Below are 16,294 nucleotides of genomic sequence, written 5' to 3'. Positions count from 1 at the left end.
CCTGACAGGAGATAGGGCATGCTATAATCTAACCTCAACAGAGACTTGATTTAACCTTGCACAAATCTGCTCACATTCCTTGCTCTAATGGGTCAAAACATAAGCAGATGGAGTAAACATATGCAAATCCATATCATATACCCACCCACAGCAAGGGTAAAGGTCAGAAAAAAAAAAAAAAAATCCATGCTCAACTAGAGACACTAAGGAGCTAAAGAGTTAAGGAGCTAAGAATAACACAGCTCAGAGTTTTAGGGAAAGTATATAAAGCCTTTATGCAGGACAATGACCAATAAACATGCAGAAATAAATAGAAATTAAGGAAATTAAGAAGATGAAGATACAGAAAGCTAAGCTCTAAACCACGAGTGTCCGGGAGGAAACAAATACGTCCCGAAATGGACAAGACATACTAAGTGGCTCATGAGAAATGTGCAATACTCTTAGTAAATCATCATGTTCTTGAGGTGTTTCTATATATTAAATTTTGCTGACAAAATGAGATGCGTCATTAAATGTAGAAGATACATCAGATGTTCTGTGGGTGGAGTGTCTGAAGCCAAGACTAATAAGACATATATGAGCTTTTACTTCATAATTAACTAAACCACATTGTAATTGACTGGGATGTTGTGATGCAGCATTGTTATTACACATCTTAAATTAACTTCCAGCATCGCACAATGCCACACTGCTGGTCTGGTGAGTATTTTATAACGTGTTAATGATGCATGTGTGGTTGGGTTGTGAGCAGGCACTTCTGTTCCCAGGATGGACAAGCTCACACTGAATTCGGTCCAGACATGCTGCGAAGATGACACATTAATGAATTAAATGTGCCTCGGAGACTTTGGATAAATTCGATCACCTCCCATACCACCACAAATGAATGAGCAGAAATGTGGGATCGCATTCTTACAGAACGATTTAGTCATTCCACCTTTAAAAATCAATCAATCAATCAATCAATCAATAAATAAATCAGACCCTAGAAGACCATACACGTCTGAACAGATCAAAGTATGAACAGATTGTGAATAAGTCAAAGTGCAAATCTTTAGGGTCCAGAGCAGCAGAAAGTGAGTCACAAGTGTACAAGCTCTAAGCAGGGGTAGTATCGGGATGGATCAGGATAGGTTGGGAGGGCGAGACGAGCCACAGCAGTAGAAGTGTGTAGAAGAATCATGCAGAGTGGACCTTCTCAGAAAAAGAGAGCAAGAAAGAGAGAGAGAGAGAGAATAGATTATTAGCTATGCGCCTGTCCAATAGTGGTTTAGAGGGTGTATATTGTTTTCATAGTGCACGTGGGGACTTCAGGAATTCCTGCTGTGCCAGCAGAACTAAAAGGGAGAGACAGAAGGTAATGTAGGGCACCCTGGCATATAAAGTGTTCCACCTCTCCACGGTTACTCTTATGTAAGAGATGTTACGCATTTGAGGTGAGGACAAGAAGACAGAATTAACAAAACGAACGTCCAGAAATTAGAGAAGGTGATCCATAGCAAAGGATATGCTTGTCTAATGTTAGTACAGTCGGTCATGCGTTGAAAAGATTTTATTTCACATTAATGGGTTCAAAACACTCGTCGTTTATCTTGATAGAAATCAAACGCGGTGCATCTTTCAACCAGAAAAATCGAGCCGAGGTGAGCAAAGAATTTACTAACATGAGATGAAGGAAAGAAGGCGGGGCTTTTAGTGTGTCGCTTAATATCGGAGCGTTCGAAACAGCTACGCAACGGAAAGTCGTTCCAGATCCGTGTGTCAATCTGTTCATCTGCAACGTTTATTCGAGGGAAAATGAACATCGTGAACGTCTGGTGCATTTTCGAGCGAGACACTATTTGGCCAAAAGTATGTGGACACCTGAACATCACACCCATACGTGGGTGGGCCTTTCGAAATCTGCTGCGAAACAGCACAATGCTTTTGTATGCCGTGGCATTAAGATTTCCTTTCACGAGAACTAGGAGGCACGAATGTGTTCCAGCATGTACACAAAGTGAGATCCGTGACATGATTTGTCAAGGTCGAAGTGGAAGAACTAGAGACTGGCATGCGCAGAGCCCTGACCTCAACCCCACTAAACGCCTTTCGAATGAACTGGAACGCAGACAGCACCCCATTCCTCCTCATCCAACATCACTGCCTGACCTCACTCATGCTCTTGTGTCAGAAGGAACACAAATCCCCACAGCCACGCCCTAAAATCTAGTTGAAAACCTTCGGCGTGAGAGTAGAGATTATTATAACAGCAAAAGCGGACAAACTCTGTACTGCTACGATGCCCGTGGTTTGGAATGAGATCTCAGGTGTCCACATACTTTTGGTCATATCGTGTAACTTCGATATTAATGTTCCTATGCGAAATGCGTGAATGGGCTTGTCTGCTTGTTACAGCATTTCCCTTAAATATAGTACGAGAATTCAACGTTTTTAATACTATAGAACATAGACGTTGCTGCTTTCACGCAGCTGTAACGGTTCTATACGAACATGTGGAAATATAAAGTTCATTTTATAAGAAGTGAAAGCTCAGAGAAAAGCTCAGACAGTCTTCTTTTTTCAGATTGACTGAAAACCCGGCAGAGTTCGCGGAGGACAATCAGAGAATCACCGTCTACAAGCGTCGATTTGCCTTTTGTTAGGAACGAGTTGTAATAATGTGGCAGAAACGAGAAGGAAAAAGAAAAGAAGGAAGAGTGCACCCAAACAAATTACAGCCGCAGACATGTGGAGAAAATAAGCAAAAGAACAACGCTTCTTTCATCAGAGAAACGGCTGTCTCTGTCGGCGTTAACACGTCGATGGAAGAGAGAGCGAGAAACATCGAACGTCAGTGTCATTACGAGTTCTTGCGGCGTATAACGGAGGATTCCACTGGGACTGCTAGAACAAGCATGGTTTTTTTTTTTTTTTTTCCGGAAATCACACATTTGTAGATAAGATATTCACTAAAAGTACGTTTCCAGCCGAGGGATTTTATGTGAAGAGGCGCACGTTGGCTTAGTGATTAGCACGTTCGCCTCACACCTCCAGGGTCCGGGGTTCGATTCCCACCGTGGCCCTGTGTGGGCGGAGTTTGCATGTTCTCCCGGTGCTGCGGGGGTTTCCTCCGGGTACTCCGGTTTCCTCCCCCAGTCCAAAGACATGCATGGTAGGTTGATTGGCGTGTCCAAAGTGTCCGTAGTGTATGAATGGGTGTGTGAGTGTGTATGTGATTGTGCCCTGCGATGGATTGGCACCCTGTCCAGGGTGTACCCCGCCTTGTGCCTGATGCTCCCTGGGATAGACTCCAGGTTCCCCGTGACCCTGAAAAGGATAAGCGATATAGAAGATGGATGCATGGATGGATGGATTTTATGTGGAAAACGTTTTCGCTGCTGTTCGTAACAGATCGTCTTACAAATAACTCGAAATTGTTAATGTTGTATAATACAGTATGTTAATTGTATTGTAATACTTTCTGGAAATACTGTACTTAGACCTAAATTCCATGTCATGTGACAGGATTGTCATTACAATCCAGGATGGATATTTACAACCTGAGTGTGTGAAAGAAAAATATGAAAACTTTTTCATTTTTCAAAGAAAATAATAATCAGCTGGTTAAAAGGTACTGTATCTGGGTATACATATAGACATTTATTGCATGTAAGGAAACATGCAATGTGTGATAAATATTACTTAAGGCTTTTTATTGCGAGAAAAAATGGAAAAAGTATGGAAAGAAGATCCGGAAACGTGGAATGAGAAGGATCTTGAAACATAACAATCTGCAAAGAAATACGACGAAATGTCCAAAGCATCCCAAACTTCCTGGTGGTAATTCATTCCACAAGGCGTGCGACGTCACGTTATTTATTGGCTCGAGCGGTGTTTATATTCTGAACTCGATATGCATCTCTGCATGTGATCTTTATTATTATGACCTCTACCCCACGCTGTGACCCAATCTGGAGTTCTGCAGTGCGTCGGGTGTGAGCGAAGGCTGCAGGGATCAGCTTTACATGCGAGTGCGCATATGGACAGTTCACAAACGACCTGCTTCCTTCTTCGTATTTATTCGTTTCGCAGGACCGTCATGCGTGCGTGATGTACGGTCGGGTGTCGTGTGCAGGTCGTTTCGTTCCGGGGTGGTTTTCAATGCGGGTTTTTTGGGGAAGCGAGCGCAGTGCTCTACGAACAGCAGTGCGGTGCATTTTAGAGGTTTGGTGAATATTTACGACCGTGTGTTTCCGCTGACGCAGGCCAGGCTGCTGGGGAGCGCCAGTGTGGCAACACACACTTCTCACTGCAAAGCACTGAGGTAAATAAGGCTGGGAAGAGAAAGGAGGTGTCAGGGTAGAATATATAGAGGCATAAATAGGAAATAAAGCGTAAAATATTTAAAACGTTGGCGATTTCAGTGGGATTTCCTGTTGTAGGGTCTATTCTAGACACAATTTCAGTCTGTTCACACTGGCATCGAAGTGACGTGCTAATCAACCGGAAGTAATGGATTTAAAGGTTGCATCTCAAACCATATGGGACTGTACTAAACAGTATAATAAAGTAGTATGCCGTCTATTTCTTAAGACTTGCAAGGGAAAGAAGATAAAGCAACATATCGACAGCTGCGGCTTGTGGAAATGTTTTAGCAGGGCCATGCCTCTTAAATATTTCAATTTTGGCATCCACAAATGTCCTAAAGTGGATTATTTGGGATTTTTCTGGAACACAGCACACCAGCCATTGTAAGAAAACCCACACAGGATGGTACAGCGAAACGACAAACACAAAACAACGTGTGTTGCGCACGACGTGACTTATATACAGGTGCTCATTAAACCAAAACCTGAATCAGGTGCAAACAGTCATGTGACATGATCATGTGCAGTGCAGTGGCTGATGGGAATCGTAGTCCAGTGACTATTTCGGCATAACCATGATATTTACAGCTTTTCTGTTTGGCATGAAGATCATTACAGAGTTGAAATTCTTAAAAATATATATATATATAAATATATAGAAATCACAAATGTAGTTATTCATACATAGCTAAGATTTTTGTGGTCACATATAAGTCAGTTTTGCTAATAGCAAAAAACCAATAATCACAGTGCTGGGAAAAAGTATTTGCCCCATCCTGATTTCTTCTGTTTTTGTTTATATCTTATGCTAAATAGTTTTAGATCTTCAGACAAAATACAACATAAAACAAAGCTAAGATGATTAAACACACAATACAGCTTTTATTTGTTTATTTATTTTATTGAAGTGAAAAAAAAAATATATAAAACACCTATCAACAAATCTGGTTGTACGACCTTTAGCAGCAATAACTGCAACCAAACGCTTCCAATAACTGGAGATCAGTCTTTGCATTACTTCTAGGACTAGGACTTACTCCTACGCTTTGGATCGCTGTCTTAATCCAGTTGCGCATGAGTTTCAATTCACGGACTGAAGAGCGGACATTCTCCTTTAGGATTTTCTGGTAAAGAGCAGAATTCATGTTTCCCTCAATTAAAAGTTGCCCAGACCCTGAAGCAGCAAAGCATCCCCACACCATCACACTACCTCCACCATGCTTGACTGTAGGTATGACGATCTTTTTGTGGAATTCTGTGTTTGGTTTACGCCAGATATAACGGGACTCCTGTCTTCCAAACAGTTCCACTTTCCACTCATCAGTCCACAGAACATTCTCCCAAAAGGTTTGAGGATCATCAAGGTGTGTTTTGGTAAAATTCAGATGCATCTTAATGTTCTTCTGGGTCAGCAGTGGTTTTCACCTCGCCACTCTTCCATTGAGGCCATTCCCTGGGGGCAAATACATTTTCACACAGGCCCAGTTGGTATTGGATAACTTTTTGGCTTCATTAAATAACATTATCTTTTAAAAACTATTTTGTGTTTACTCAGGTTGCCTTTGTTTTATTGTAGATTTTGTTTTAATTTCTGAAATAATTTAGTATGAGACATCAGAAGAAATTATTTTCCACAGCACTGTAGCACGGATACTGTACCAAATGGGATGCACAGTCTCTCTCTCTCTCTCTCTCTCTCTCTCTCTTTTGGATTTAATCTGGATCTAAACTGGATTTAAAGTTTTGGAGCATCTCTGTCATCAATATTAGTAATCACAATGGAAAATGAAAGGTCATGGAATTATTCTTTAAGTTCATTTTAATACCTGATTTAAAAAACACACGGCTGTTGATTTCAATGATTTGTTTTCACTTCTGCTTCATCTGATCGTGCATGACACGGCTAGCTCCGTTTTAGTTAGCGGGAGGCGTGTTAAATCTGTAAGTGGTTGCAAGATTTCGAGTTCAAATCCCAGGACTATCAGAGAGTGAGGATCTTAACCCTGAACCGTTCAACTCTGTGCTCCAATTGAGATCTGGCTCATTTCGCACGAAGCTTCGGATAAAAGCGTGTGCCAGATGAATAAAGGTGAATGTAAATGGAAATTCAGAGCAGGCTGTGTGCCGTTCACTCGGGCACTTGGGTTACATAAACAGATATGTTTATGTATATTTCTTTTTTGCTTTTTTTTTTTTTTTTTGCAGATGGCACGCTTTACTCTCGGGGTGTGTATCGCTTTTCTGCAAACCATCACAGCCATTCAGCATCACGACAAAGCCGAATCAGTGTAGGCAAAGAGCAGCGTTGTGTGAAACATCTGCTTTTGGGAGTGGAGCTCAACCCTAGAAGCCTGTGTGCTCTTATCTGAAGTGTGTGTGTGTGTGTGTGTGTGTGTGTGTGTGTGTGTGTACAGGGCTGGAGGAAGGTGACTCCTGCAGTGTGTAATTAGACAGCAAACTGCCTCACCAAACATGCTGGCTGCCCTGCCAAGCGCATCCATCCACACACACACACACACACACACAACATCCCCACACACACACACACACACACACACACACACACATCTGTACACATGAATCAGTGTCTAATGCCTGCTAATGTTGTCTTTTGGTCTCTATGTGTCCACCCAATTGCCTTTGCTTTATTGTGCATGTATGTGTGTGTGTGTGTGTGTGTGTGTAGGTTTCTCTCAGTGGATTGTAGTAAGTCTTGTGTTACAGCTATCATCACACATGTCAAAGATTTTCTCCTCAGATTCCCTTTTCAAGATCAAGTTTCGAAAGTCCACTAACAAATGTTTTTATATATTATTTATTTGATTTATTACTCAAATGTATTTAAAAAAAAAAAAAAAAGACACAAAGACAAAAAACAGCAAACAAATAAGAATATACTAAATAGCAAAAGACTGACTGATACTTTATCACGACGGAAAGTGCAACCTTGATTAAAAACAAACACAATAGAAACCATCACCGAAATTTTAATAGTTTCCACTACAAATGCCATTACAAACCATCAGCTAACCATTAAAACCATTACCAAGTATTGACATGCCACCAATTTAAGGCAACAAATTACCAGCAGAGACCGACAGGGACCGTTATAGTTTCGATTAAAACCAATAGAATTCCCATAATAACCATTAAAATAGCTGGGCGGCTGTGGATCAGGTGGTAGAGCGGGTCGTCCACTAATCGTAAGGTTGGCGGTTCGGTTCCCGACCCACGTGACTCCACATACCGAAGCGTCCTTGGGCAAGACGGCAAGCTAGCACCTCGCATGGCAGCTCTGCTACCATTGGTTTGTGTGTGTGTGTGTGTGTGTGTGAATGAGAACCAGTGTAAAGCGCTTTGTAGAGGTTTAAAAGAAAAAGTGCTACATAAGTGCAGACCATAAAGCCATTACAAATTCTATAAGGGTTTCTCTTGAGTTTTTCTTCCTCACAGTGTATGTCTTTTTTTTCTAAACAGGTCCTGAGTTTTAAATCCAAGAAGACTAAGCGCAAAAATCCCCACACATTACGTTCATCTTAGAGTTCAAACGGTTAAAGTGAACGGTGAAGACTTTAATGTAAGAATTTAAGCCTTACAGCACGACAGATGGAATACGGTGGGCCTCTGCGCACTGCGTTCAAAGAACCGCTTCTTTTCAGAATGGAATAATGGTGGAAATCGCGACACACTTTCCGAAAGGTTTCAGGTGCGGCGCAACGATTCGAACGCTTCGCCGATTCAGTCGGTGCGGTTCAGTTCGGTTCCGCCTCGGCGTCATTAGCGAACGGCAGACTCGCTTTTTATCGGAGAATCTAACACGAGCGTCTCGTTGGTTGATTACCATCCGCCCCGGTTCGTAACGTCGGCACTCGATTAGCAGACTGGATACGAGCTGACGTATTCGGAAATTGTTCACAGGAGCATTTACACGAGAAATTTGGCGTTCCTGAAAACGCCTTTGAGTTGGTAAAAACGTTCCGTGCGTGCCACTAAATGTAAACGGGCTGTGCCGTGAATGCAGGTGATCATTTACAGCTGATTTGCGTTAATGAGTATGAGGACAGTTTGGTCGATCTGGTAGAAACGTCGGCTTTGGTCTGGAATACGAAAGCGTTTACGCGTAAATTGAATGAAAGATCGATCAATCGAGGCCCGTTATCATCTTCACTGTCACAGGTGTGATGTACTGTTGGAAATTCGGGATGCAGGACTAGAAAAACGGCCTCGTGCAAACAGCCTGGTGCTTTAAGAGTAACAAATGAGGAAAGAACTGTACATTTTGATGATGATGAAATGGAAAGAAATCCAGTTGTGAGTGGTGTAACGGAGGTTTTACACAATCTAGACAGATGCTCATGTAGCATCTAGTCTTGTTTAGGCTGTATCTAGGAAACATACATTAAGAGCTTGGGATTGACCCTAGCAGAATGCTACAAAAGCAAACAGTGTAGCTTTTATAGGGCTTTATACAATACAGAACGTCTCAAAGCAGCTTTACAGGCATCAATACTTTAACACCCAGTGAGTAAGCTAAGGGAAAGGAAAAAACAAATTCAAAAATAGAACTCCAGAGATGTTAATCTTGGGAAGAATCAAGACTCAGCAGGAGCAGCTGGTCCTCATCTTGCTGGCTTTGTGAATCCTGGATTATTTTTCCATCAGTTCTGAGAGTATTGCAGGAATCGTGAAATCAGAGGATTACCAGGGCATTTTAGAGCAAAATGTGCTACTCGGTGTCAAAAAATAAGATTTGTGTCAGAGATCATGGGTCCTCCAGCAGGACGATGACCCTAGGACACATCCAAAAAGCATGGAAGACCGGTTAAGAAGGAGAAAATGGATTGTTTTGATCTGGCGAGCGTTGAGTCCTGATCTCAATCCAGTTGAAAACCATTGGGAATAATTGAAATCTGCTTCTGGTAAAAGAAATCCTTCAAAAACCTCCAAGAGTCAGAACTAATTGGAATTGAGTTGTGGGAGAACCTGCGACAGAAAGGTGAACGAAGCTTATAGATGGTTACAAGAAAGCTTTGAAGTTGAAAACCTCAATACAAGCATTTTTTTGTTGTATTATTGTAGTATGTACTGTAGAGTATATCTGAAAATATCATACTGTACATGATAGGAGTGAAATGTATATGTGCCGATAATGTTGAGCAGAACTGTGTGTGTGTGTGTGTGTGTTGGTGAATAGTAACAAGATTTCCAGTGTACTGGTTAACACTACTGGTTAAATCAGTGCACAATACATTGCTTATAGTCATCGGTAAAGACGGAACAGGAGTTTGTATGTCTGAGGGTGGCAGAAGTATGATTCAGGTTGGATTAGGGTGTATCAGTGGGAACAGACGCTTTGGGGCTTTGAGATAGGTATAACGTTGAGAGTTAAGTGCATTCCGAGTTGAGTTATGCACGCACATCGGAATTCAGACCTCAGACTTATGTGCCAATCGAGCCTAAAGCAGACGCATGTCTCAGTTACGTACGATTCATTCTGACCTTGAACGTAATCCCGTTTTTCTTGAGCGATATCTCCAGCGAAGAGCGGTATTAAGACCAGAGGCACCTTTTGATGCAACTACAAAATTTCACCGTGAAATTTTGGATGATGAAAATACACTCAAACATTGTGAAATGGCATTAGAGGACAAAACATTCATCCTTTATTGGCTGAAATGAAAACATCAAAATGACATTTGAACTTGTATACAACGCACTGTTATTATTATTATGGTTTATTTTTACATGTAACTAGAAACAGACAAAAAGTATGATTCTTTAATGAATAGGAAATTGTAATAGTTGGCAAACTGCAATGGTATTAGAGCGATACAACACTTCAGGATGCGGTGTTATGGGGAAACGTTTACCATCGGGTTAATAAGAGTAACTCCACTTCATCACAGCACACTTCCTTAATTATTATTATATACTCATCTCATATGGGACATGAATCATATCTTAATACTTATCTAGTGCATGAATCGATAATCCAGTGGCGCGCCGGCATCAATCCAATCCAATGCATCAAATAAATATTTTCTCACAAGGTGTCTCTTCTCACAGAACTGATTTAACTGGAAATCAGGTGCGAAGAATATCAAAACGCTCCTTTCCTGGAAGTCTCATTTCATTTCAGCTTAAGGTCCTGGAGGCATTGAGTCAGGTAGCGCCATTCCAGTCTGCTGGTTATACATAATTAAAAGCATTTAGCAAAGCTTTGGGTTGGTTTGCATTCATTGGTTAACGTCTGAAGCCGAGCCAAGAGCGCCACGCTCCAGCAGTACACCCGGCAGCCCACTGCTCTCAATACTCCAGCCACGATCCCTCCGAATATTAGGACTGGGTTGTGTTGTGTTGGGTGTTTTATCTTGAATTCTCTTTTCTTAGGTGTCATTGGAGTTGCAGTGGTATAGATGTTTAGTTTCCTTTAACCATAGCCACCTCTCTAAAACAACCCAAGACCGTCTCGATTTATGAGCTGCTGGCTGCCTCAAGCAAGCCCAGCTGAATAATTTACATTGTGCTGAGGCATGCGTGCCTGGAATGTCCGAGAGCAGCACAGCGTGTGTGTGCCAGACATTGTGTGTGTGACAGAGAGAGAGAGAGAGAGAGAGAGAGAGAGAGAGAGAGAGAGAGAGTATGTGGGGGGTCCACCAACTTCATTTTGGGAAATGTGTTGTGTGTAGTTTATATGTTATATATATAATATATATATATACACACAGTATCTCATAAAAGTGAGTACACCCCTCACATTTTGTAAATATTTGATGATATCTTTTCATGTGACAACACTGAAGAAATGACACTTTGCTACAATGTAAAGTAGTGAGTGTACAGCTTGTGTAACAGTGTAAATTTGCCGTCCGCTCAAAATAACTCAACACACAGCCATTAATGTCTAAACCGCTGGCAACAAAAGTGAATACACCCCTAAGTGAAAATGTCCAAATTGGGCCCAAAGTGTGTGAGGCCAGCATTATTTTCCAGCACTGCCTTAACCCTCTTGCGCATGGAGTTCACCAGAGCTTCACAGGTTGCCACTGGAGTCCTCTTCCACTCCTCCATGATGACATCACGGAGCTGGTGGATGTTAGAGACCTTGTGCTCCTCCACCTTCCGTTTGAGGATGCCCCACAGATGCTCAATAGGGTTTAGGTCTGGAGACATGCTCGGCCAGTCCATCACCTTCACCCTCAGCTTCTTTAGCAAGGCAGTGGTCGTCTTGGAGGTGTGTTTGGGGTCGTTATCATGCTGGAATACTGCATACTGATCATGCTCTGCTTCAGTATGTCACAGTACATGTTGGCATTCATGGTTCCCTCAATGAATAAGTGTCATTTCTTAAGTGTTGTCACATGAAAAGATATAATCAAATATTTACAAAAATGTGAGGGGTGTACTCACTTTTGTGAGATACTGTATATTTATAATACACTGTATATTTTAAAATTCTCTCTCTCTCTCTCTCTCTCTCTCTATATATATATATATATGGAAATGTGTAAATGTGCTAATGATAAGAAAGTGTTAATTGTGTGACAAAAAAGATAATCATGTTACAATAATATCACATCAATTAGCACACTGAAATAATTGTTAGCATGGCTGCAATTCAGCAGTTTTAAAGACCATCTTTTCTGTAGTCTTCACAACATGGGCTCATGGTGTAAGAAAAAAAAAAAGTTTATTCCAACATGCAGTGAGAATTAACTTAAATTATCCAACACCCCCCCCGCCAAGTGTACATTTTTAGTGCCATATCCAGTTATTGCCTACATAGTACTACATTTTTATAAGGAACTAACATCTCAAATAAAAAGCCCTAAAAGATGCTACATAACTGAACAACCTTCGTAAGTACAACTGCTGATTTTAAACCTTAAAACGATCCACCTTAGCACCCTTCTCCTGATCTGTGCCATAGCGCGGTCGGCCATGTCGAAAAACTGGAGCTCACTGATATTCCACTTCATTTACCTTCTATCGAGAGCCCACTATGGTTCCGTAGGGTCGCTCTGGGGAAACCTTTAAACACTAAATATCTCTGATTGAAAAAAGGGCTCTCCACGTGTGCTATGGTCACAGTCAGTATCAGGGGTCAGAGCAAAGGCGGGCAGAAACAAACAAACACGGACGATAAATAAAAGCATGCATAAGAATCACCAGCAAGGGTCTGAACCAGGACGTACACAGAGCTAGACACACAATCAGGAAACAGGAACCTAGTGGCTCAGCCTTAACAGTCACGACGCAATAAGAATACACATTGAACTGAGACACACCAGGGTATAAAGAGACAAGCTAATCAGAAACTAGTTTCCAAACAGATGGACACAATCCGGAAGCACCCAAATGGCAAAGACAAGATCAGGAAGTGAAAAGAAACGATGTCAAAATAAGAGTCTGAGCAACACTATTCAAGCTGGGGGCTGCAAAACATGCCGAGAGGGGGAACACGTGACACTTAAGGAGCTCATTTTCTATTAGGGTAAAGTTAATGCACATGACATGACTTTCAAAATGTCAGAATTGCAGAACCGCTCATACTTAATGACTTTAATCTCTCGTATTTAGTTTAAAAATAAATAAATAAATAAAATTTATTGCAGCATTCACAGACAAGCATGCGGGATCCCCAAATCCCACCTTCTCATGAAAATAAACCTGAGAGCTGTTTATCATCTGAATTTGGCACTATTTTGTATGGAAACAAGAGGGGGGAAAAAAAAAACAGTGTAGGAGGGCCCTCCCTCTCCTACACAAATAGATGGATGATAAACTGGATTCAGGGATCTGCTGCGCGTGAACGCAGACGAATACGAATTTCTCTCGGACTCACGTTAGCTGTTTCTCAGCACGGTTCCTGTTGCAGAGGGTTTCACACATCGTCGAGAAAATTCTCACTCGCAGCCTGAGAACATTGCGTTTCGGAAGCATTTACACTACTCCCTGAGCTTGTGTGGGCGGAGGGTGGGGAGGGATGTGGTAAGGGGTAATCGCTGAGCCCCAAAATGAGTTGGTGACTGGGAAATCAGGGCTAAAACGTGCACTGTGAAATATGCTAGAATAAAATTAGTACATCACCTCTGGAAGTAATAAGCATTTTCAGTCAGTATGAAAGAGAACTGCTATTGCTAAGATTGGATATCACTACAGGCATTATAAATTAATCATTATCGCATAAATGGTGCTCCATGGCACATGTACAGTGGTGCATTTAGAGCTGTGTGGTGCCTGGGGTGATAGAAAATGCTGAACGTGATTGCTAGAATTTCAATTATTTGCCTATCACACACTTTCTTTGTAAGTTTAAATCCTTTTTTTTTTTAAATATCGTTTTTATTCTTGCTTCTGAGAGACTGAACATTTTCGGAGTTTCAATTGAAATGAGTGCTATGATCTGTCCATTTAAGTGTGTAAGAGTTAAAAGCTTGACCTGAACGCATTAGACATCAACTGAATTAGTGTGTCGACTCGATTCCACTACAGCAAGGTCTGGCTTACTGGAACGGCATATGAAATGAGAATTATTATTCATTTCTATAAATGAATATTCAATGAATTAGTCTTAGTGATAGATTGTGTGTTGTTGAATATTAAGTGGCAAGATAATATGTCAAAAATAACAAGATAATAGCTTGGAATAACAAGATATTACCTAGAAATTGAGTTCTTAAGTAAAAAAAAAGAAGAAGATATTAAGTCAATTAAAAGTCAAATATCTGGAAATTGCAGTTAATAATAGTTATGAAGTCATAATAATGAGATGTTAATTTGCAATAATGACATAATTATCCATCCATCCATCTTCTATACCGCTTACTCCTTTTCAGGGTCACGGGGAACCTGGAGCCTATCCCAGGGAGCACTTTAGACACGCCAATCAGCCTACCATGCATGTCTTTGGACTGGGGGAGGAAACCGGAGTACCCGGAGGAAACCCCCGCAGCACGGGGAGAACACCGCACACACAGGGCCACGGTGGGAATCGAACCCCCGATAGACCTTGAGGTGTGAGGCGAACGTGCTAACCACTAAGCCACCGTGCACCTATGACATAATTATTATTATTATTATTATTATTATTATTTACTATTGTGAATGTATGGTAAGTGAATGTATTGTAATGTATTGAAGTGATGAGTTATATGTTAAAATATATTAATATTATATTATATTATATATTAAATCAAAATAATGACATAGCACTTCACAGTTTCTTGTGCCTCCATACATCTGTAACCTCAAACTCTGGAAAATAGAATAGTTATTGCATAGGAAACATCTGCTTTATATTTATGAACTCCATATTTCTAGACAAAGATTTTTTTTTTTTAAGTGTCTCAAGCTATAATCTACAAATCAGCACTGGTTTTTTCTTTGTTCCACTGCTCAATGCAGTGCTAATAATAGGCTTAAGAACAGAGGTGTTCCTCTTTCTCTTATCTAGCGAAAGCATACTGTGTTTAATGGTCAAACGGTGACTAGTGCAATTTAATGAACAGGTTTAAGGGGTGTTTAGGGTATATAATAAGATCAGATGGGGTGGTCACTGCTGTACACTTTTGCCTCACAAGCCTTTAAGAAAAAAGAAAAAAAAAAACACAGGGCGTAATGACCCCCCTACTCTCATTCATCACAGAAGAAAACAGTAATTACTGATTTAGTGACCAAAAAAGCCATTAAACCTTGCTTTTTTTTTTTTTTTTTTTACTACTTTGAATGTATTCTAAGCGAATGTATTGTAATGTACGACGGAAAGACCAAGGGCGTTTCCCTTTCATTTAAATCATTTAAAAAATCCAAGACAAGATGCCTTATAGCAGGTACTCTAAACACACCTACTATAAGAGTTTCTTAGAGTTAACTCGATATTTTCGAGATATATTGAGACTCTAAATGACGAAGCAACGAATGGCTATTGTGAACGGTACAGGAGCCTGGAGAGGCTTGTTGTCATGGTGACAAGTCTGATCGAAAAAAAGAACGGACAAACACTCAGAACAACAAATAAACTCAGATAAAGTTGTCTTAAAAGTCCAAACAAAAACAGCTGCTACCAAGAGTAAAATGCATCTTTCACATGCCCTTTCCCCTTCAGTGAATGAACTTCTTTTTTTACCAGGTACCAGAAATTTATGTTTCATGTTTGGTCTGAGTGCTGCTTTATATGACAAAGCAGAAAAGCATAGTCTTCAGACGTCTCCCATATCATGACTAACAATGGTTCTATGGCAATTAAACGCGATCTTTCCACTAAACTAAATTCTACATAAACTGTAAATTTTGCCACCTCTGGTAATGTATAACTAGAGAATATATTTGTTTAATGCCATGATACTCTCTGCTAATTTACCAAATAATAAGCAGGCTATTCTTTTTTTTAATATTTTGCCGTATTTGAACAAGCAAACATTTAATCCTCTTTAAAACAGTGCCTATTAATGAAGTTGATGCACTCTATACAGTATATATAGACATTTTTATATAGACATTTTAGATATGCATAAAATTGACATTTTTGTAGTAATTTTCACAATTTAAACGCACAAAAAAAAACCCTTCAAACCCATAAAATTAGAATCAAGTGCTAGTGATTACAACCCCGATTCCACAACAGTTGGGACGCTGTGTAAAACGTAAATAAAAACAGAATGCAATGATTTTCAAACCTCATAAACCCGTATGTTATTCACGATAGAAGATAGAAAACATATCAAATGTTTAAACTGAGGAAATGTATTGTTTTATGAAAAAAAAAAAAAAACTGCTCATTTTGAATTTGATGCCAGCGACACGTCTCAAAAATGTTGGGACAGGGGTAACAAAGGTAAAAGGCTTTAAAAGTAAGTGTTAGTAAAAAGAAAGCGCTAGAGGTTAATTGGGAACAGGTCAGTAAGATGATTGAGTATAAAATGAGTGTCTAAGAGACGCAG

Source organism: Ictalurus furcatus, chromosome 16 (genome assembly GCF_023375685.1).
Source record: "Ictalurus furcatus strain D&B chromosome 16, Billie_1.0, whole genome shotgun sequence".
Classification (NCBI taxonomy): Eukaryota; Metazoa; Chordata; class Actinopteri; order Siluriformes; family Ictaluridae; genus Ictalurus; species Ictalurus furcatus.
Note: the sequence above shows the minus strand (reverse complement) of the source record.